The 24677-nt window shown below is 44.6% G+C and overlaps 1 protein-coding gene across 2 annotated transcripts in view; it reads right to left on the reverse strand.

The window, feature by feature from the left end:
• CORO2A (coronin 2A) overlaps window positions 1–24677 on the reverse strand; it is a 66428-nt gene that overhangs the window by 30343 nt on the left and 11408 nt on the right. The window contains exon 1 of one of the 2 annotated variants that reach the window (XM_083420175.1): window positions 799–1100. The exons of the other annotated variant lie outside the window; for it this stretch is intronic. The gene's annotated coding sequence lies outside the window, so the exon portion shown is untranslated. Of the gene's footprint in view, window positions 1–798; window positions 1101–24677 lie in introns of those variants that run through there. 2 annotated transcript variants of the gene reach the window in all.

Raw genomic sequence — 24677 nt, forward strand, 5'->3', positions numbered from 1 at the left:
GCATGTGAAAATGTTTTTGAATGATAACATTTCAGCTCATTATTTCTCTCTTTTTTTCACCTTGGAAAGTAGATCCACAGCATGCTATTTATTTTGCACAGGCAAGTGAAATTTGAGACTAGTACATTGTAGATTAGTCTTCAAAATTGCCAAGAGGTTATGCTAAGGTTGCCTTTCCATTCCTTCCTTTGTCGCTCTCCCTTTCCTGGCTTCCCTCACACTTAAAAAATACAAACCGTAAGCTCCTCAGGGCAGAGACTTGTCTTTCTGGCTTGTGTTGCGCCAGGCCTGTACAACGTGTGATCCCTCAAGCCAAACAACACTCCACAACCAGAGCAATAAACTTCCTGGGTTTGCTTTTGCTGTGTACCTTGGAGGGCACGTTATTAGGCTATTGGCAAGTCACAATACATAGCTGAGAGGGTTGGCAGCGAGAGTCAAGAACTGTCTGGCTTGCCCAAGTGCCTTTTAAACCAAATGATGTGCAGAATTCACCATCTGACTGCAGCTCCTTGTAGCATGGGGAATAAACAATATCACCTGCTAATGACTGCAGATCAAGTTGTTCCTCAAGGCACAAGAGCAGGCCTGGCAGGATTTTTTCCAGCCATATATTGTGAGCTGACAGCTTGCCCTGGCTCTTTCAGCCTCAGGCGGGAAGCAAAACCAGGAAGCTTGAACATTGCGCCAGAGGGCTGCCTATATGACTGGTGGACCACAAATTGTGCAAGCCGGCATTACATTGTACGGCGCTAAATGCATAAACAATGAAAACATTTTTTTTTCTAAACCACTTACCTTTCATTTATTTGCAATCTGTTTCCAACAAATTAAGCTTTTCGAGGAGATCCAGCAAGTTATTGTTCTGTCGCTTGCGTGAAAATAAATTTTAAAAAAGGCTGACGGGTTTTTGTTTGTTTCTGTTAATGACGAGAAAACGAAGGGAAAGAACCAGGAAAAGAGGTAAGTTCAGCAACCCATGCTGACTGCACACGTCTGCCCTCAGCCTGCGCCGTCAGGTGTGTATATGGAGGAACAAAACAATGAAATTGGAACCTGAAACCTTGTCCGGTTGGGCGTGGCCATCGTTGCCTCCCTGCCAGTCAGGTGAATCAGCTCTGTGTACAGTCTCTGCATGTTTACCTGTGACCTCAGGGTATCAGTTACCTACCCTCAGTCTGTTTGGTTAATCTGCTTGAGGGCACCCGCCGAAGCTTAAGTATAATGCTCAAGGGCTTCCACTAACACAGATTTCTCCTCAAGACAGAGGCACACGTTGGCCTAACCAGTTTCCTGTACGTCGCAGGCTCCGATTTTCTTTATTTTCTCTTCCGTTTTTATTTCCCTTTTCCGATACTGCCAAAGGCAGAAGCAGAATTTAAGCAAGATATACTCCCTTAATGCAGGAGTGGGGAACTTTATTTCACCCTGGGGGCCATATTCTATTATAAATAGCCAAGCCAGCGGTTGGCAGGTCTTGAGGCCAAAGTGGCCAAAAAAGAAAGAAAAAAAGATATCAGTGCCATGAGTTCGAACCCACGTTGGGCCATTGCAGGGGGTTGGACTAGATGACCCTTGTGGTCCCTTCCATACAATTCCATAATGCCACTTTACTACTTCCACAAAGACTCATGGGAGCTGTAGTTTGTTAAGGGTGCTTGGAGTTTTCAGGCTGCCCCTCAAAGAGCTGCAATTTTCGGAGTGGTTTAACGGTTGGTCCTTCTTTTCCACTTTTGGACTTATCAAAATTGCAAAAGAACTTATTTACGTATGCAACTACGGCCGCACGGACTCTACTAGCACAACACTGGAAAGAAGAAGGTGTCCCAACTAAAGAAGACTGTCAAGCTCAATTAATGGAATATGCTGAAATGGCAAAAGTGACAATGAAATTAAGAAGCAGAGATGACAATGAATTTAAGGAAGAATGGAAGATGTTTATTACATATACAGTGGTACCTCGGGTTACATACACTTCAGGTTACATAGGCTTCAGGTTACAGACTCCGCTAACCCAGAAATAGTACCTCAGGGTAAGAACTTTGCTTCAGGATGAGAACAGAAATCGTGCTCTGGCGGCAGCGGGAGGCCCCATTAGCTAAAGTGGTACTTCAGGTTAAGAACAGTTTCAGGTTAAGAACGGACCTCCGGAACGAATTAAGTACTTAACCCGAGGTACCACTGTATTTCTGGGTTAGTGGAGTCTGTAACCTGAAGCGTCTGTAACCCGAGGTACCACTGTATGTTCAAGCCGTCTTGCTCAGGTGAGCAACCTGGCTGCTGAAGTTTCCGAACCATCTTCAGAGGCAGCCCTACCTACAACGTATTGCAGTAATCTAACCTTGAGGTTACATTGCCATTAGACTCTTCTCACAGACAGACACAGATCTTCCTTTTACTAACCTAGGATGATGCAAGCCTCTGCTGGCAGAAAGATGCTGACTTTGTAGTCAGTGCGGATTTGCTGAACAGGACGTTTTACGCACCGTCAGCAAGCCGGCCCTCTCCTTTCTGGAGAGGGCTAGGCGGCTGCCCTGTCCTAACACACAGGGAGTTTCGCCGAACCGCCATCCAGTCCAGACACTGTACTTATTCTCAGTTACTTCCCAACAGCACTTCCTCTTCCCTGTGTCTTGCCTTCATTTGACAGGGCATATGAACTGTCCCTGCATGATGTATGAGAAATATACCATATACTCTACAATTCTATGATTAAACCACAAAATCTGCTGTATTTGGGTCTCAGATGAATTTTCTGACAGCTTATATACCATATTTTTCGCTCTATAAGACGTACCAGACCATATGACGCACCTAGTTTTTGGAGGAGGAAAACAAGAAAAAAATATTCTGAATCTCAGAAGCCAGAACAGTAAGAGGGATCACTGTGCAGTGAAAGCAGCAATTCCTCTCACTGTTCTGGCTTCTGGGATAGCTGCGCAGCCTGCATTCGCTCCATAAGACGCACACACATTTCCCCTTACTTTTTAGGAGGGAAAAAGTGAGTCTTATAGAGCAAAAAATACGGCATATAAGCTGTCAGAAAATTCATCCGAGACCCAAATACAGCAGATTTTGTGGTTTAATCATAGAATTGTAGAGTTGGGACCCTGAGGATCATCTACTCCAACCGCCTGCAATGCAGGAAAATGCAGCTCTCCCATACGGGGATTGAACCTGCAACCTTGGCATTATCAGCACCACGTGAGCTCATCCCACTGAGCTATCCAGGCTATCGATATCAATCCTCATCTTGTCCTTTTAACTGCTTCCTACCATGCAGGGACAACAGCAAACACCAATAACTGAATCATCTTTGTTTCTTCTTGGGTACAAATTTGCAAAGGGGGGTGGGACAGTTCCCCTGTGACAATGCCGGCTGTTGCAACCGCTGCTCTAGAGGAAATGCATTGAAAGAATTGCATGATTCACCATTACTTAACAGAGACTGATTCCACTAGCTGACAAATGCCCCCTGCTGGTCAATATCACTGTGTAAAAAAATAATCACCCTCAAAATGTAATATTTTACAAGTTTCTGCTTCCTGGGGAGAGCTTTCCAAAGGTCAGGATTTGCTTTTTTGTTTGATGCCTTAAAGTGGCTCCTATAACCAAGCCATTATATGCAAAGGCAGAACAGGCAATAAGCACAGATGTACCGACAAACGGTGCCTGTAGTGCAAAGCATTATTGGAAGCAACACAAAGACTGGACCCCTAGAGCTCCAAAATGTCTAACACTACCCTTAATTTATCTTATAATAATAATAATAATAATAATAATAATAATAATAATAATAATTTATTATTTATTATTTGTACCCCGCCCATCTGGCTGGGTTTCCCCAGCCACTCTGGGCGGCTTCCAACAAAGATGAAAAATGCACTAAAATGTCACATATTAAAAACTTCCCTGAACAGGGCTGCCTTCAGATGTCTTCTGAATGTCAGGTAGTTGTTTATCGCTTTGACATCTGATGGGAGGGCGTTCCACAGGGCGGGCGCCACTACCGAGAAGGCCCTCTGCCTGGTTCCCTGTAACTTGGCCTCTCGCAGTGAGGGAACCGCCAGAAGGCCCTCAGAGCTGGACCTCAGTGTCTAGGCTGGATGATGGGGGTGGAGACGCTCCTTCAGATATACTGGACCGAGGCCGTTTAGGGCTTTAAAGGTCAGCACCAACACTTTGAATTGTGCTCGGAAACGTACTGGGAGCCAATCTTCCCAAAGTCAAGCTGTCTCTTGCAATGCTTCCTGCCAAAGGAGGTTAGCCCCGGTGTCTTGTAAGAGATGATGACACACAAGAGTCCAGGACGGTGTTTCCTGTTTTTGGACTACAGTTCCCATCATCCCTGACCACTGGTCCTGCTAGCTAGGGATGATGGGAGTCATAATCCAAAAACAACTGGTGACCCATGCTATAAAATACCCAGAGAATGGAGACTGTTCTGCAAAACAGAATAGCATGGTCATTATCACAATTTGTGTTTTTGTATCTGTGCGGGAAGCAATTGAAAATAAGTACAATTTTACTAAACCTGTTATGGGCTGAAAAAACCTATTATGGGCTTTGCTTCACCTAGGTCGAGTAAGGATTATAATACTTCAGAATTTTTGGGAGTTTTATCCCCTTTCTTTGAACTTGGTCATTTAAGGTTTATGACTTCTCTATTTCCTTCTGAGGAAACTGAACAGTTCAGTGAAACGAGGTTTGTATCCGGCATCCCGTTAAGGCTTTGTTCAATTCTAGGTTTTTCTAATTTTTCCCCTTAAACTTTTTGATTTTTATTATTTAGTTTATTTCTATAAGATAATGTTTCTAGTCGATTACTTCTCGTTTCAGGGATTTTCACAGTATTTCATTTATTCAGTAGCGTTTGTCTGAACATTGAGGTTCAGCTGAACTATTGGGGGCCGTAGTCAAAGATAAAGTTATCCTCCTCTATGAATGTGTCTAATGCACTTTTAAACTATCTAAGCCAGTGACCATCACTGCAAGTTGTGAGAGCAGATTCCATAAATTCATTCTGCGTTGTATGAAGAAGCTGGAATCTGCTGCCAATCAGCTCCATGAAGTCCTCGCATTACCGTATTTTTCGCTCCATAAGACGCACCCTTTCCCTCCTAAAAAGCAACGGAAAATGTGTGTGCGTCTTATGGAGCGAATGCAGGGGGGAGGCAGGCAGGAAAAGCCCCCAAGAGCCGCACACAAGCTCCGCGCGGCTCTTGCGGGCTTTTCCCCAGGAGAAGGGACTGACCCGGCCAGTCAGTCCCTTCTCCCTCATCGTAGAAAAGCCCGCAGGAGCTGTGCGCTCCTTAAAGGGTGCGCGGCTCATGTGGGCTTTTGTACGAGGTGGGGGATTTCCCCCACCTCCCACAAAAGCACGCAAAAGCTGTGCGCTCTTTAAAGGGTGCGCGGCTTCTGCTAGCTTTTCTATGAGGTGGGGGAATAATATTTTTTTCCTCGATTTCCCCCTCAAAAAACCAGGTGCGCCTTAGGGAGCGAAAAATATGGTATATGGCCGAGGGAATAAATTTCATCTCTATCCATGGTCTCCCTCGGGAGGTTGTGAACTCTCCTTCCTTGGAGGTTTTTAAGCACAGGTTGGGTGGCCATCTGTCATGGATGCTTTAGCTGAGATTCCTGTATTTCAGGGGGTTGGACTAGATGACCCTTGGGTCCCTTCCAACTCTACAATCTATGATTCACCACTGCGCTTGCAACTTTATCAACCTCTACAAGGCTATCAGCTAATATCAGCTAAAACATACTTGGCATGCACCATGAGAACAAACTTTTAGGAAGCAGCATTTTCTCACAAACTGAGATGAACGAACCCTAGTTAAAGAACAAACAGTAACACATTATAAAACTATGAAGCAGTTTTGCTAGAAGAACAGCAGACACTTAAAACAAACAAACTTCACACCACAAAAAAAATCTAATTTTGAAAAGGAGGGAGCAGCGCCCACTGACGACAACAAATCTGAGATCAGCTACTTTATTTATTCTGTTGTTGTGTATAATTGTTTCTATCATACCCACTGTGTTAATATTGCTCTCACAGTTTTTGCTTTAGTAGAAAGATAAGTAAGAGAACAAGAGACCAACTCCTTGTGATCACAGAACTTGTAACCACAGAGGTACAAGAAGCCAGTCATTTCAAGGGTTAACTTTTAAGCCTCTGGAGACAGTGACCAAGAGATATTGGGAATCTGTGCAGAGCAGCTCCTGGCAAGAGGGGCTGAGAACCCAGCTTTCCTCACTCCAGCATTCTGGATCTTCAACAGAAAATAAATAATAATAAAACTTAAGAGAAGGTCGGTTAAGGAAAGTAATAGAACCACTCTATTCTGCCTTGGTCAGACCACACCTGGAATGTCCAGTTCTGAGTGCCACCAGTTAAAAAGTCCCGTATTTTTTGCTCTATAAGACTCACTTTTTCCCTCCTAAAAAGTAAGGGGAAATGTGTGTGCGTCTTATGGAGCGAATGCAGGCTGCGCAGCTATCCCAGAAGCCAGAACAGCAAGAGGGATTGCTGCTTTCACTGCGCAGCAATCCCTCTTGCTGTTGTGGCTTCTGAGATTCAGAATAATTTTTTTCTTGTTTTCCTCCTCCAAAAACTAGGTGCGTCTTGTGGTCTGGTGCGTCTTGTAGAGCGAAAAATACGGTATATTGGCAAGCTGGAATGTGTGCAGAGGAAGACAACCAACATGATCAAGAGTCTGGAAACCAAGCCTTATGAAGAACGGTTGAAGGAGCTTGGTATGCTTAGCCTGGGAAAGAGGAGACTGAGAGGAGATTTGATAGCCATCTTCAAACATCTAAACGGGTGTCACTTGGTAGACGGAGCAAGCTTGTTTTCTCCTGCTCTGGAAGGTAGGACTTGAACCAAAGGCTTCAAGTTACATGAAAAGAGATTCTGACTAAACTTCAGGAAGAACTTTCTGACAGTGAGAGCTGTTTGACAGTTGAACGGACTCCTTCAGAAAGTCATGGACTCTCCTTCCTTGGAGGGTTTTCAAGCAGAGGTTGGATGGTCATTTGTCAGGGATGCTTCAGCTGAGATGCCTGCATTGTAGGGGGTTGGATGCAGGTGGCGCTGTGGTTTAAACCACAGAGCCTAGGACTTGCCGATCAGAAGGTCGGCGGTTTGAATCCCTGCGACGGGGTGAGCTCCCGTTGCTCGGTCCCTGCTCCTGCCAACCTAGCAGTTCAAAAGCACGTCAAAGTGCAAGTAGATAAATAGGTACCACTCCAGCGGGAAGGTAAATGGCGTTTCCGTGCGCTGCTCTGGCTCGCCAGAAGCGGCTTAGTCATGCTGGCCACATGACCTGGAAGCTGTACGCCAGCTCCCTCGGCCAATAAAGCGAGATGAGCACCACAACCCCAGAGTCATACGTGACTGGACATAATGGTCAGGGGTCCCTTTACCTTTAGGGGGTTGGACTAGATGACCCTTGGGGTCCCTTCCAACTCTACCATTCTCTGATTCTAAAAAACCAAAACAATGATGTCACTCCCCTGCCTTAGATTGGTTACTTGAGGACCAGTGGGACATAAGAGACCTTCATGTACGCTAAGATGGTATCAGAGTAGAATTGAATACAACTCTTTGCCATTATACGCACCTGAAGCGTTGGCTTAGCATCCCACATTTCGGCATAAACATGACACTAGCAGCTTGGTACCGCAGGCTCCTGCTGCTTTACTCCTTTAGGGGCTACATTACCTAACAAATTGCCAGACACTTGCCATCTGTTCCTTCCATTCACATCATGACACACTACACTGGAGGCTGGGCCTAAAGGAAGGCTCCTATTGTGTGAACAGAGAAGCGGCAAGGCAGGCTGCTATAGGACATCTCCTTCTGCCACAAATTAAAAAAATATGTATCAAAAAATCACCTCTGAGGTACTGCTTTCAAACTTCAAAACACAAACAATAAAACAAAAGCCCAACTGACCAATGCACGCTGCGTGACTATTATTTCTAAGCAGTTAAGACACGGGTGTCAAACACAAGGCCTGCGAGCCGAATCCGGCCCGCCAGACCTCGTCATGTGGCCCGTGTAGCCGCCGCCAGCCTTCACGTTTTATTCTCGCTTTTTTTTTTTTTTTTGACACAAGAAAGAAGCTGGTAAAATGCGGTCTTGACTATGCTACCACTCAGTGGATTTGTAACTGGCTGACTGACCGAACCCAAAGGGTCTCATCAATGGAGAAGAGTGACTAGTGGGGTGCCACAGGGTTCTGTCTTGGGCCCGGTCTTATTCAACATCTATATCAACGACTTGGATGATGGACTCAAGGGCATCCTGATCAAATTTGCAGATGACACCAAACTGGGAGGGGTGGCTAACACCCCAGAGGACAGGATCACACTCCAAAATGACCTTGACAGATTAGAGAACTGGGCCAAAACAAACAAGATGAACTTTAACAGGGAGAAATGTAAAGTATTGCACTTGGGCAAAAAAAATGAGAGGCACAAATACAAGATGGGTGACACCTGGCTTGAGAGCAGTACATGTGAAAAGGATCTAGGAGTCTTGGTTGACCACAAACTTGACATGAGCCAACAGTGTGACACCGCAGCTAAAAAAGCCAATGCAATTCTGGGCTGCATCAATAGGAGTATAGCATCTAGATCAAGGGAAGTAATAGTGCCACTGTATTCTGCTCTGGTCAGACCTCACCTGGAGTACTGTGTCCAGTTCTGGGCACCACAGTTCAAGAAGGACACTGGCAAACTGGAACGTGTCCAGAGGAGGGCAACCAAAATGGTCAAAGGCCTGGAAACGATGCCTTATGAGGAACGGCTAAGGGAGCTGGGCATGTTTAGCCTGGAGAAGAGGAGATTAAGGGGTGATATGATAGCCATGTTCAATATATAAAAGGATGTCACATAGAGGAGGGAGAAAGGTTGTTTTCTGCTGCTCCAGAGAAGCGGACACGGAGCAATGGATCCAAACTACAAGAAAGAAGATTCCACCTAAACATTAGGAAGAACATCCTGACAGTAAGAGCTGTTGGACAGTGGAATTTGCTGCCAAGGAGTGTGGTGGAGTCTCCTTCTTTGGAGGTCTTTAAGCAGAGGCTTGACAACCATATGTCAGGAGTGCTCTGATGGTGTTTCCTGCTTGGCAGGGAGTTGGACTCGATGGCCCTTGTGGTCTCTTCCAACTCTATGATTCAAGAAAGCCACCTCTTCAGCGCATGCGCGGCAGCCTACAAGCCAGAGAACGTCTGCCCTCTAGCGGTGCCAGCCGTTCTACACAGGAAACCTCCACTTTACATGCATCCACTTGTTTTTATATTGAGCGCATGCCATCCTGTGATGTGACAGATCCAACGGCTGCCTGAACCCTTCTCTCCTGTACTGTAAGTCCTACAGATACAACCGGCCCTTTGAGGGTGACCAAACTGCTGATGCGGCCCCCGATGAATTTGAGTTTGACACCCCTGAGTTAAGATGTGAACTCTTATACTATGCATGGAGTGTATTAGGGGAGGGGTAGTAGGGATGCAGGTGGCGCTGTGGGTTAAACCACAGAGCCTAGGACTTGCTGATCAGAAGGTTGGCGGTTCGAATCCCCATGACGGGGTGAGCTCCTGTTGCTCGGTCCCTGCTCCTGCCAACCTAGCAGTTCAAAAGCATGTCAAGGAAAAGTAGCTCTGTGCTCCAAAAAGATAACTTGCAGATCTTTCCTTGGGAACTTTTGGGTAGACAAAAATCTAGTGTTTGAAAACCAGAGAGATTGTAAAACAATGTTAAAAGAAGGTGGAGATTAGGGAAAATCAGGTGAACCTCATATCCCCACTGACCACATTCCAACTGCAAAACTGTTTCAATTGTGAGCCTAATCTACTGTATCGTAGCTATCAGAAAGGACACAAGGCTTCAGAGTGCTGTTGCAATTTCTAACTATCCTGTCTCAGTGGCTGGAAAACTGAAGGAAAGCAGTTCTGAACAATCAATCCCTTAACAGCTAAGGATTAATCTAAGACCAGAGCTCATCTGACTCCTTGTGCCCGGTTGCCAAATACGTAAATTGGCAGAGCCATAAACTGAAGCGGTTTGAGCTACAGATGTGATTCTAGGTTACATTTGTCCTATAGATTTAAACCAGCGTTTCCCAAACTTGGGTCTCCAGCTATTTTGGGGGGGACTACAGTTCCCATCATCCTTGACCACTGGTCTGGTTACTAGGGGTGATGGGAGTTGTAGTCCAAAAACAACAACAACAACTGGAAAGCCAAGTTTGGGAAACCTTGACTTACACAGTATCACACCACTTTAAACTGTCATGGCTTCCTCCAAGGATTCCTGGGGCCTGTAGTTCGTGAAGGGTGTTGTGAGCTATAATTCCCCTCACAAGAGCTACAATTCCAAAAGTTCCCTGGGAAGAGATTGTTAAACTGCTCTGGGAACTGTAGTTCCCTGAGGGGAATAGGGGCTTCCTGACAACTCTCAGCAGCAAACTGCAGTTCCCAGAATTCTTTGAGGAAATGACAGGTATTAGTGATGTATGGAAGTGAGAGCTGGACCATAAAGAAGGCTGATCGCCGAAGAATTGATGCTTTTGAAATGTGCTGCTGGAGGAGACTCTTGAGAGTCCCATGGACTGCAAGAAGATCCAACCTCTCCATTCTTAAGGAAATCAGCCCTGAGTGCTCACTGGAAGGACAGATCCTGAAGCTTTTCCAGGGAGTCTTTTCTCATGAGGTGGCCAGACTCCCTGGAAAAGACCCTGATGTTAGGAAAGATGGCGGGCACAAGGAGAAGGGGACGACAGAGGACGAGATGGTTGGACAGTGTTCTCGAAGCTACCAGCATGAGTTTGACCAAACTGCGGGAGGCAGTGGAAGACAGGAGTGCCTGGCGTGCTCTGGTCCAGGGGGTCACGAAGAGTCGGACACGACTAAACGACTAAACAACAATAACATGACAGGTATGGTACCGCTTTAAATGTTCGGTGCAGCTGGAGCAAAAGGTTTATCAGCAAATGGCCCCCAGGTGTACCATTTACTCTACATTACGGCAGCATCTCTCATAAAAAGGAGAGGAGAATACACGAACAGCAGGGAACGGACTTCAGCATCTAACAGAGCTTTTCCTCAGAGGTAAAGTATAAGTCACTTGCAGATCTTCAGTGCATGGCTATTAGGAACAGACAAGCTGGTCCCTCTGGCAGAAATCCATAGCATTCCCAAACCCCCAGATGGCAAAGAGTGCTTTCATTTGGATTCCTGCCCTGAAAGAATTACAGAGGAAGGAAGAAGCATCATTTGGCAGGAAGTCAGACCAGTGGGCAAGACTGGAACTCAAATTCTGCCACTTTGGGTTGAATCACTTGACTGGGTGTTTCAAACTCTCCCCCCCCCCAAAAAAAAACCCCACCACATTTCTATACCACTTTATATTTTTAAGAAAACAATCTCAAAGCAGTTGACAATGAATTAAAACATCGAATAAAACAATCCAGGATAAAGCATCACTGCTGAAAGTCAAATTGCTGTTTTTATTTTGATTATATATTTTGTGGTTTTGTATTTTGCTTTTGTTCTGTGAACTGCCCTGAGACCTCCGGGTACAGGGTGGTATATAAATCTAATAATAATAATAATAATAATAATAATAATATACATTCAAAGCAACGTAATCAACAGGAAACTTAAAGATTTCTAAATAAAACATTACAAAGGAGCTCAACCACAGAATGCACATTTAACACATCAAAGTTAACAAACAAAAAATTATCTTAAACACTTCAAAAGAAACAATTCCTAAAAGAAGTCAAATGTAAAATGCACATTTAAAACAGCATAAATAACCAGAGGGTAAAATGTTATCTCAAGCATAGACCGTATCTGAGACTGTTGCTGCCAATCCTGCCAATGGTGGTTCATGGTGGGTGGCAGCTATGAAAGCTCAGGCTCAACGATCTGGGTCTGCACTAAGAGGCAGCCAAGATGCCAATCTTATGTACGATGTGAATACAGCTTAAGTATTTTAGTCGGATTGAAGCTTGATGGGTTCTTGCACAAAGACCTCTTTAACAACAACAACAACAACAACTTCACAGTGTGTGGTGAATACCACCAGGAAGTGATCCTGCCATCAGAGACAGATGCCAGGTCATCTCTCATTGTTGTTACGAAAGTCTGCCTGCCTCCATCCTTAGGCACAGGCTCTTGGGTAGGTGGGAACAGGAAGCGAGGGAACACAGACTGAGTCAGCAGCAAGGCTAGGGCACTGATGGCTCAATGAGGGGCACAGGTAGGAAGGGAAGGTGATAGATGCAACTGATTGCTTTTTTATTATTACAGTGGTACCTCGGGTTACATACGCTTCAGGTTACAGACTCGCTAACCCAGAAATATTACCTCAGGTTAATAATAAATAATAATAATAATATAATAATAATAATAATAATAATAATAATAATAATAATAATAATTTATTTATATGGAAGTGAGAGCTGGACCATAAAGAAGGCTGATCGCCGAAGAATTGACGCTTTTGAATTATGGTGCTGGAGGAGACTCTTGAGAGTCCCATGGACTGCAAGAAGATCAAACCTCTCCATTCTGAAGGAAATCAGCCCTGAGTGCTCACCGGAAGGACAGATCCTGAAGCTGAGGCTCCCATACTTTGGCCACCTCGAGAAGAGAAGACTCCCTGGAAAAGACCCTGATGTTGGGAAAGATGGAGGGCACAAGGAGAAGGGGACAACAGAGGACGAGATGGTTAGACAGTGTTCTCGAAGCTACAAACATGAATCTGACCAAACTGCGGGTAGCAGTGGAAGACAGGAGTGCCTGGCGTGCTCTGGTCCATGGGGTCACGAAGAGTCGGACACGACTGAACGACTAAACAACAACAAATTTATACCCCGCCCATCTGGCTGGGCTTCCCCAGCCACTCTGGGCGGCTTCCCCAAAAATATTAAAATACATCAAACATTGAAAGCTTCCCTAAACAGGGCTGCCTTCAGATGTCTTCTAAAAGTCTGGTAGTTGTTGTTCTCTTTGACATCCAATGGGAGGGCGTTCCACAGGGAGGGCGCCACTACCGAGAAGCCCCTCTGCCTGGTTCCCTGTAACCTAGCTTCTCGCAGGGAGGGAACCGCCAGAAGGCCCTCGGTGCTGGACCTCGGCAGAACGATGGGGGTGGAAACGCTCCTTCAGATATACTGGACCGAGAACTTTGCTTCGGGATGAGAACAGAAATCGTGCTCTGGTGGTGCGGCAGCAGCAGCAGGAGGCCCCATTAGCTAAAGTGGTGCTTCAGGTTAAGAACAGTTTCAGGTGAAGAACGGACCTCCGGAACAAATTAAGTACCTAACCCGAGGTACCACTGTATTTACAAGTGGAATGATGAGTCTGGAGGTCGAGGATGGAAACTCTCAGTTGCTCAAAAATCCGCAAGATGAGGGTTGCTCCCATGATCTTAGAAGGAACCCCCGACTGCTACTCCTCCCACTCTTGCCTTGTCGATATTTGCAACACCATCATTTTCACTTTCCAGCCAGAGGCTTCCTCTTTAGATTACCGTATTTTTCGCTCCATAAGGCGCACCTGACCATAAGGCGCACCTACTTTTTTTGGGGTGGGGGGGGAATTCAATAAAAAATATATTATTTAAAGGGAGCGCTGAGCACAGCCTGTATGCATCCCAGGCTCTGCTCAGCGCTCCCTTTCATGAGCCGTGTGGAGCGTGTGTGCGGCGCTTGCGGGCTTCTCCCTCCTCGGGGAAAAGCCCCCAAGAGCCACACACACACTCCGCGCAGCTCTTTAAAGGGAGCGCGGCTCTTGGGGGCTTTTGCGGGAAGTGAGAGAGCCTCGCTCTGTTCCTTCCCCCACCTCCCGCAAAAGCCAGGGATAGCCCCGCGAAGCCTCCCCAGGGCAGTGGGATAAAGGCTCCCCACTGCCCTACGGAGGCTTCGTGGGCTACCCCAGAGCTGCTCAGGAGCTTGTGGGGCTGGCGGGGGAAGCCCAGCTTCCCCCCCCCCCCCAGCCCCAGGGACCACACATTCACTCCATAAGAAGCGCAGACATTTCCCCTTAGATTTTAAGAGGGGAAAAGTGTGTCTTATGGAGCGAAAAATACGGTAATCAAACCTCTCTCTCCCTTTCTTACTTAAAGCATGACTGTGCTGGCTGCCTCTCTACCAGCCTTTTGCTTGAATATATTTACCAATTTGTATCCAGGCCAGGCTGTCATCCAAAGTGAGCTCAGAACAGTTTATTTGCATGGGATCTGAGCCACAGCCCAGAGCAGCCAGTTGCCCTCAAGGTGATTTCGGACAACAACTTCCATCATCCCCGGAAAACATGAATGTGCTGTAGCCCAATAACAACATCAAGGTTGCAGATCTGCAACCTGTAAACAAGAGCATCTTGTTTTCTGTCAGAGTCAATGGTAGGCCAACAGAGGCGTCCCAGTTCAGGTCCCAATTTTGGGGTGGGAGAGATTTCATCTGAAGAAGATGCAGAATTCAGCAACTGCCAAAAGCTCGTCCTTGAGCATCTTCAGGGCTTGTAAATTAGCAACGAATGCTAAGAGCACCAGCCTTGCAAGGAAAAACACACAGGCACTTTATGACAAAGGAGTTTATTCACGTCAGCAGCCACGAGAGCAACATAAATAGCCATTGTCTCAGCTCTGGCCTGTGTAAAAACGGCAACTACTATGGGGCAACGCATGGTTCATTCCAGCTCTGCCTCTCCAGCTCCCAATAATCTGTCCCCTTTCCCTCTATCCCATCACACTTCTGGTTCAGAAGTTCTCAAACTGAAATCCCATAATTTTCCACACAAATGTCCTGGTGGGTTTTGGGGTGTGTGATTTTTTTTTTTACCCACTTTTGGTGTGCTATGGCTCCCTGCAGACAGCAGTAATGTGGTAGCACTGGAAAAGCAAAACAACTAATAAGGTAGCGGAACATTCGAGGATTTCTGTACTTGGCCTTGAACGTATTGATTTTTTCCTGATAGAGGTCGAAGCTGTTTTGAGCAGTGCCAGATTATCAAATAGGCTAACCACAAACCCTGACTGTGGGCCTGTGATTAACATAACACAGTGCTGGTACCGCCAAACTTGTAAATTCTCCTGGAGAATTTAGTAAAAAAGCTCTTCTCGGTGGTCTGGCCTAGGGTCTAGGATATGGTGCTAGAATTTTGTTATGATACTGGTGCTGAAGAAAAAAACATTTTGATGGTTTGGTTTTCTTCACATAATCCAGAATATAATCCTTCCTATAATCCTTTAATCCAGAAGCGCATCCATTATATTAGAAAGACAAGGCTAGGGTTATTAATATATGAGTTATGTATGTGCTTTGAGTTGTAGAACAAAACAAAAATATTATTAAGTGGTCTGGAGAAACTCACACACACCCCTTAAATTTTCAAGTGGTCGGATCAGAATATGCAGTAATAGTGGGAAATGAAAATGAACCATGGAAGGAGTGGAAGGGAAGTCAATTTCCATGTGTGTGTGTGTATGTATATTTATATATGTATGTGTATATATGTGTGGGTGGGTGACGGGTGGTGCTGTGGGTTAAACCACAGAGCCTAGGACCTGCGGATCAGAAGGTCGGCGGTTCGAATCCCCGCCACAGGGTGAGCTCCCGTTGCTCGGTCCCTGCTCCTGCCAACCTAGCAGTTTGAAAGTACGTCAAAGTGCAAGTAGATACATAGGTACCACTCTGGCGGGAAGGTAAACGACATTTCCGTGCGCTGCTCTGGTTCGCCAGAAGTGGTTTTGTTATGCTGGCCACATGACCCGGAAGCTGTACGCCAGCTCCCTCAGCCAGTAAAGCGAGATGAACACCGCAACCCCAGAGTCGGTCATGACTGGACCTAATGGTCAGGGGTCCCTTTACCTTTACCTTACTTAAGGATGCTGGGAAACCATCCTTTTACTAGGGTAATGAAGGCTTACTAACACTTCATTATGATTGTATGATAGAAACTCATGGTTCAATGGAAACTCATGGTTAGAGTGTGGTTCCCCCCCACCCCACTCAACAGGTAATCTTCTTGCAGAGGTTTGGGTCCTTTGAAGTTGTTGTTTCTTTTGGTGGGGTGTAAATAATTTGAATGGGAAAAGAACCTGAAATATACTCAGAGTCGAGAGTGGATTTCATGCTCTTTATTCAGCTCATAGTGGTGAGGAGGAATGAATGTCCCCTCAAAGTATCTGCTTTATATACATTATTTACACAATGGGCTGCACGTGATTGGCTAATTCCGGAATTCTCTGTAGGCCAATCAGGTTGTGGATTCACTTCCACCTGGAGCCGGATTGGGTGGCTCCTGCAGACCAATCATATTGCTGCATTGTTCTTGGACCAATCAGACTGCTGCATTCTGAATCCTATTGTTCTAGGACCAATAAACTGCTGCATTTTGGATCCTATTGTTCTAGGACTAATCAGACTGCTGCATTTTGGATCCTATTCAACTCAGTACATAACAAAACCAGACACAGAATTAAGAGATTCATATTCTCCGCAACAACGGTAGCTCTCCTTGGTGGGCCTGAAACAGAATTATTAGCAGCTGCACTGTAGAAGTGCATTTGCCTCTACCGTAATCTGATTATTTTGTTGCAAATTAGACAACTACTGTATTACAAAGCTCCTCCATTAGCCTCTGGTGCTCGCTCACACAAAAGGAAACGTGCAACGCTGGCCCTAGAACTTATTGCTGTTTTCCGAAGTGAGGAGCATTTTGGCAATGATATCAAAAGGCTGGCTGAATTTCTTCCCAATTGCAAGAGGCCTTGTTCATCTGCAGCTGAGAATATCTTTTGCAAAAGTCACCTCCTTGGGGAGAAAACCTGCAGCGGTTCCAATTTATTAGTCATGTCGATAACATTTTGAAATGTGGAGACGTTTCTGAGCGTAACTGCTTGACACCAGCCATCTTGCAGATGATAACGGCCAGCCTTCTTATTTTGCAACAAGCGATGGAGGCCTGGCAAACTCCCACTTGATCAAGCTGTGTCAGGAAAAGGCTCCTTATGACCAGTTTCGTGCTGTGTATTTGGAAAATGAACTGCAAGTCAATGTTGATAGGGAGGTCCACAATCTGATCTCCTTTTTCAAACATGAAGACTGAACACTCATTGCAGAGGGAGCGAGAAGGTGGGGTGAAATTGGCACCAACACAACAAGAAAAAGGCAAACTTGAAGCTGGCACGAAGGAGAAGCTGTTATTCCATTAGAGAAATCATTCGTTAAAAACAGCAGGTTTCAGATAAAAATCTTCCTTGGGGGCAGGTGAGATTCAGCTGACATTTTCCTCCCAAGATCCTTTCTCTAGGTCTAAGAGGACGTTAAGAAAAAGGCTTGTACTCATATGCAACATACGTTTAAAGCAGTATTATATCGCTTTAAACTGTCATGGCTTCCTGCAAAGAATCCCAAGAAGTCTGGTTTTTTTGTTTTGTTTAATATTATTCTTTATTCTTTATTGATTAAAAATTTACATACCTATACAAATATTATGTGCTACCCCTTTAAATATGAAGAAAAATAAAATTGGGTAGTAAATAGAAAATTTCTAAAGCAATAAAAAAAGGAAAAGAAAAAATAAAGAAATAACAAAGGTACAAAATTTAAAAATCCAAAGAAGAAAAGACAACATTATTTTCATAATAAAAGTGTTCATCAATATATTACAGTATAATGAGAAGGATGGGAAAGAAGTCTAGTTTGTTAAAGTTGTTGCGAGTTAGGAAAACCCTGTTCCTCCACTTTGTAAGAATTGTAGCTCTGTGAGGCGAATAAGGATCTTCCTAACAACTCTCTCTCAATTTACCCATCAGCACAAGACTGAATGAGTGACTGGTATGTACTGAGTTGAATAGGATCCAAAAGGCAGCAATCTGATTGGTCCTAGAACAATGGGATTCAGAATGCAGCAGTCTGATTGGTCCTAGAACAATAGGATTCAGAATGCAGCAGTCTGATTGGTCCTAGAACAATAGGATTCAGAATGCAGCAGTCTGATTGGTCCTAGAACAATAGGATTCAGAATGCAGCAGTCTGATTGGTCCTAGAACAATAGGGTCCAGAATGCAGCAGTCTGATTGGTCCACAGGAGCCACCCAATCCAGCTCCAAGAGGAAGGGAATCCGCAACCTGATTGGCCTACAGGAGAATCCTGGAATTAGCCAATCAAATGGGGCCCATTGTGTAAATAATGTATATAAAGCAGACATTCTGGGGGAACTTCCATTCCTCCTCACCACTATGAGCTGAATAAAGAGCATGAAATCCACTCTCGACTCCGAGTATATTTCAGTGACTGACTCCCACGGAAAGCCCTGAGTTTGACCTGAAGAAGGCCAAGTGAAATCTTCACCTCTAGCAATTAATCTGTGATGATTCATTCACACACACACAAATCACCAAGCGATAAACATGTACGTACAAGCAAGTCTAAAGAAGAAGAAGAGGAGGAATCTAGTAATCCCCACTCGGAAGACTCTTGAGCACAGCTATTATGGCAAACCAATTTGCATCCCGGAACAGAAAGAAATATGCACCAAATGTTTGACCTCCCTCCTGCTTAATTTTCCCCGATGCAGAACTCCTTAATGGACATGACCACATCATTCAATTAAAATGAACCATCATCCTGACTGGCTCCAGCCTGGGCATGCTGCCCACTGAAAAGCCATTTGAAGATAAGCAATCATTCACTGTGCTTGACAGAGGCCTTAAGAAGTCAAGGACAACACTAGACATTGAATGCGGGTTGCATGTTCCTTTTCCTACTCTTGTTTTGTCCACCTCAGCCTTCGTAGGCCGCAAGCCTTGGCAAAACAAATATAGGGACAAAGAGCTGTTTTAACACCTTCCTCTCCTCTTTGGGCATTGCCCCAGTCAAAAAACCCCCACCCTCCCATTGATTTTACTGTTTCTCCATTTAACAAATTTGTTTACCACTTTGCGAGACACACACAAAGATTCATGAAGTGGGTTAAAAACCCAGCACCAGACACACAATAAAACACCATTTAAAGCCATATAAAAACACCACAAAAACCTCGGGTTACATACGCTTCAGGTTACATTCGCTTCAGGTTAGAGACTCCGCTAACCCAGAAATAGTACCGCAGGTTAAGAACTTTGCTTCAGGATGAGAACAGAAATCGCATGGCAGCAGCAGGAGGCCCCATTAACTAAAGTGGTGCTTCAGGTTAAGAACAGCTTCAGGTTAAGAACAGACCTCTGGAACGGATTAAGTATGTAACCAGAGGTACCACTGCATCTCAAACACAAGAGTGTCAACATGAAAACAGCACCATAGGACTAAAATATGAAAATCAGGTTCAGATAATAATTCTGCAATTCAGATGATATGGGTTGTTAAAAGTTTCAGGGAAGAGATAAGTCTTCAGAGCATCTAAAACTCACAAAGGATGGGGCTTGTCTGATATCCTGTGGAACCCAGTGCTGTTTTTTCTGGGTTTACTCAATATCAGAACCATTTCACGCCAAAAGTTAAAAGTGTGGCATTTAAACTGTAACAACTTTATGGCGAGTAATGGCACCCTTTTTCTATATATAAAAAACAGTGGTCGAATCACATTCCACATCTGTGGGTCAACTGCTAAAAAATGCACATAATCAATAACCAAAGGAAAAAGAATATTAAAAAAGTCTAGTCTGGTCAGACCAGGAAACAGGAAGCCACACAAATTCAGATATTCACCCCAAGGAGTGATCAGGTATTGCACAGGCACACACAAAGCCTCTGGAATTTACAAAAGAACCATATATTGAAAGCAGTTTTATACCACTTCAGTGGTCATGGCTTCCTCAAAAGGATCTTGGGAATTATAGTTTGTTAAGGGCGCTGCTGAGAACTGTAGCTCTGTGAGGGGGTTACAACACTAAGCAACAAGCTACAGTTCCCAGAAGTCCCATGACTGTTAAAAAGGCATAAGAATTCTTTAAATATATGGTTTGGGTGTGACCAATGATTGACATTAACCTTAAAGGTCCTTGACAGGGCCTTGCCTCTCTCTCTCTCTCTCTCTCTCTCTTTCTCTCTCAAAAAGAGAAATAGTAGCATTAACCGGTTTCTGCTCCATCTTTAATAAAGGCTTTATCATTTAGTCATAGGCTGCTTTATCTCAAAAAGCAAAGTCAGGGGAGGAAAGGCAAATAGAGACTCTCAAAATTGACCACAAGTTGTGTGAAATCATCTCTGTTTATGAGAGTTGCTAAGGAGTCAGCCACAGTCTAGGCTCGGCACCCATCCCTGAGGAGTGCAGAGCTCTCAAACCGGCTTGTTGTTCATGGTGACGTATTCAAGGTGGACAGATTCCACAAGTTCTCACCAGTGAATAGATATTGTTTACCTTTACAGTTCAATTCTCCCAGCAAAACTTTCAAAAACAAGAACTATACACTCCCACAGTCATTACGCCATAAACCAAGCAATGTCTGTCACTGTGAAAATTACCATTATTATCTGTATCGAGTCAGAGAGTACGCTTAATAAAAAGCCTCCCACATCATCAACACCCAATTTTTCTGGTGTAAAGGTGGAGTGGTTTCAACAGAGTCAGCTTAGCCATGCCAGGTTTCCAACACCCTAGCAGAAGCCAAAGTTAAATTTTCGTGCCTGTTGAGCACCACATCCTTCAACATTAGGGAGAGTCGGTTCAGACATTTTGTCGAAACATCTGTGGCACTCCACAGATGAAACTCAAAGGACTCTTTGACTAACACACTCCCTTCTCCCACGGCACACTGCAATTCCCTTAATCCCTTTCTGACTTTTGAGACAAACCACAGTTTACCATTTTGTCTAAACTGGCAAACTGTGGCTTGTGCGGACCATTGTATATTAGGACTGGGAGCCACGGTTTCATGCTGATTTCCAAGTTTCCCTGGTCAAACTGTAAGGAAGAAATAAAGAATTTAGAATAATATATAATAATTTATTATTTATACCCTGCCCATCTGGCTGGGTTTTCCCAGCCACTCTGGACGGCTTCCAACAAAACACTAAAATACAATAACCTATTAAACATTAAAAGCTTCCATAAACAGGGCTGCCTTCAGATGTCTTCTAAAAGTTTGGCAGTTATTTTTCTCTTTGACATCTGATTGGAGGGCGTTCCACAGGGTGGGTGCCACTACCGAGAAGGCCCTCTGCCTGGTTCCCTGTAAGTTGGCTTCTCGTAGCGAAGGAACCACCAGAAGGCCCTCGGCACTGGACCTCAGTGTCCGGGCAGAACGATGGAGGTGGAGACGCTCCTTCAGGTATACTGGACAGAGGCCGTTTAGGGCTTTAAAGGTCAGCGCCAATACTTTGAATTGTGCTCAGAAACGTACTGGGAGCCAGTGTAGGTCTTTCAAGACCAGTGTTATATGGTCTCGGCCGCTGCTCCCAGTCACCAGTCTAGCTGCCGCATTCTGGATTAGTTGTAGTTTCCAGGTCACCTTCAAAGGTAGCCCCACATAGAGCGCATTGTAGTAGTCCAAGCGAGAGATAACCAGAGCATACACCACTCTGGCGAGACAGTCTGCGGACAGGTAGGGTCTCAGCCTGTGTACCAGATGGAGCTAGGAAACAGCTGCCCTGGACACAGAATTGACCTGCGCCTCCATGGACAGCTGTGAGTCCAAAATAACTCCTAGGCTGAGCACCTGGTCCTTCAGGGACACAGTTACCCCATTCAGGACCAGGGAGTCCTCCACACCAGCCCGCCTCCTGTCCCCCCAAAACAGTACTTCTGTCTTGTCAGGATTCAACCTCAATCTGTTAGCCGCCATCCATCCTCCGACCGCCTCCAGACAATTTGCAGCAGGTGAGCCCAACAATCATTCACCTACCTTTGGATTGTAATTAAAAGCTAATAAAAATTATTATCAAAAAAAAGGATCACTCACCTACCAGTTTGGTATTATATCAGAATCCACTTGGAGTGTACTCACATTACCACCTTAGAGCACTCTGAGGTCCCTCCTCCACCTTCATTTCATGGCTCTTTCCTCCCCAAGCTGCTCACACCAGCCTGGCTTCAGTTCATTTCTGTTTGTGTACACATGAGGAGGCACCAATAGGCAGAGGTGTCTACCCTTTTGCAAAGGTGTTCACACCTTGTCTAGAGATAAATGACTTAAGGACTCCAGCTGGTGTGAAGCTGGTTTGAGAAACAACCCATAACGAAGTACAGGATACACTTGCACTTTGGATGATGTTGTGTGAACATAGATTAAAAACCCAGGACTGCAAATGCAGTCTGTGCGCAGCAAATAGGAGTGTGACCTAGCCTTGAGCTCTAACGGGAGGCCTGCTACCCTCTCAGATGTTCAGTGAACATGTTAGAAGGTTCATACGAGTATCACTAAACAAACACACACACAACTGGTCAGCTTGGGTGTGTAGACTCCAGCCCCCGGTTTTGAAGCAGGGGTGAACTTTCGTAATATGGCGCCTCAGAACATGAGCCCAAAATTTGGTGTCCCCAAACGGATCTTCTCAATTTTGCACCCCCTCAGTTCAGTACCCTGTGTGGCAGAACCACCCTCAATGTCCTAAATCTGATGCTGTTTAAAACCTCTGGATTGTTTATGTAGACAATGATTAAATGTAAGTTTTTGGTTGTGTTTAGAATAGATTTATGAAAGATTTAGAAAACTTATTGATTAGAATATTTGTGTGAGATTGTATGGGAAAAATACGGAATAACAGATACAATCTTGCTTGAAATGTATATAGGAAGTGCAGTGTAAGTGAGGGAAGTCAATCAATGAAATTTTATTATTATTTTCATATTGAGATATTTGTAGAATAAACTTGGAAGAAATTCTTCCAACTTTTCTTCTTTTTTTCTCTTTATTTTTTCTTTTTTTTTTCTCTTTTGTTCCTTTTTCATATATATGTGCTTATTTGAAATATACAGTGGTACCTCGGATTAAGTATTTAATTCGTTCCGGAGGTCCGTTCTTAACCTGAAACTGTGCTTAACCTGAAGCACCACTTTAGCTAATGAGGCCACCTCTGCCGCCATAGCCCGATTTCTGTTCTTAACCTGAAGCACTATTTCTGGGTTAGCGGAGTCTGTAACCTGAAGCGTCTGTAACCTGAAGCGTATGTAACCCGAGGTACCACTGTATGTGTATGTATTTGCAATATTCTGCTTATACTTTGTAACAATTATGTTAAATCATTTTAAAAAACAAAACTCCCTTCTTTTAGGACCAGAAGGGAAACCTGAAAGTTTATCTGCCTTCCACCAGCCAGGACTTCAATGCTTTCCTTACCCTCTCCCAGTGCTGAAACAGAGAGCGCTTCTAGAGGTCCCCAAATGGTGTGTTGTGTGGCTCTGTTGATCCAAGTAGCCGTGTCAGGCTAGCAACAACTGCAAGGTGTCTCCTAGCTGATAGCTGCTGGGGATCAGTTAGCAACCCCCAATGAATTGTAAGCATTTTTCGGTGTCATTGTAAGCCAACCCTGTGAATTCTGTGCCAGCCCCCATCACAGCAAAGAAACAACTTGCCATTCATAAAAAAGCAGAGCCTGCTAATTGAACTTTTCAAACAACAGGAAGTGAGGCCTTCTACCTCTTACAGGTTAACTGCAGGAGACTTTTCATTGGCTTCCCAGATCTATGAGCAAAGCAAATTTTACCCCACAAAGCTAACAGAGAATTGATGCTGATTAAAGCCAAATATAGCCTTTAATCCAATTTCTTTTTTCGGGGTGGAGTGGGGTGATGGAGAGGAAGAATTGATATCAGCCTTCCCCAAGAAGAACTCAAAGGTTTTCCACTGCAAATTGAATAATTAGATGAGGAGGGTTCGTGGGAACAAGGGCAATAAAAGCTAAGCAGCTGACACAACTATTGCTACACCTTTGCCCAGGCCAGATAGCACTTATCAGTCAGAAAGCCCTTTGATACAAGGCTCTGCTTGTTTCTGTGAGGGCTGAGTGAAGCAATTGCTTTAGGCAGCAAATCGGGGGCACCATTAAAGGGCAGTTAATGGTCAGTTATTGAATTTATTGTATCTAAACAACTCAGTTGGGGGGTTTTGTTACTGAATTGATCGGTCTTGCTGTCACCCTGTCCATGCTTCTTTCAAACTCTTTGACTCATAGAAGCATTAGAAGGGACCCTGAGGACCAGTCTATGCAGGAATATACAGCTGTCCCATACAGGGATCGAACCTGCAACCTTCACGTTACCAGCACCACGCTCTAACCAACTGAGCTCACTGAGCTTCCAGACACAGACTTGCCACCTCAGCGAAGGACTAAGCCAAAGCGAAAGACAACCAAAGCACAGCACAGCATTGTATCCAAGAAGATGAAAACGATCCCCACACTTTTGTAAAAAAAAAAAGGGAACATCGTCAAGCTACCTAAAATTCCAAGTTTCATGTTTTTGCTTTGTTAGGTGGGCATACTAATAAAGCCAAATCTCAGATCAAGAGCGTCTGAATGTCTCCACCAAATTCTTCTCTGAGTAAGTCCATCTTTCTTGCTTAGCGGCCTTCCAAACCAATATATAAAGGATCACAACACACACACAAAAAATCCAAGTCCGCCCTGGTCTACTTTCTCTAGAAACAATGCTCTGTTTCACTTCATTCTTTGTAACTTGGACACCAAGAAAATATTACTCCTTATCAGTTT

The sequence above is a fragment of the Podarcis tiliguerta genome (assembly GCF_965153285.1).
Source record: "Podarcis tiliguerta genome assembly, chromosome: 17".
Lineage (NCBI taxonomy): Eukaryota > Metazoa > Chordata > Lepidosauria > Squamata > Lacertidae > Podarcis > Podarcis tiliguerta.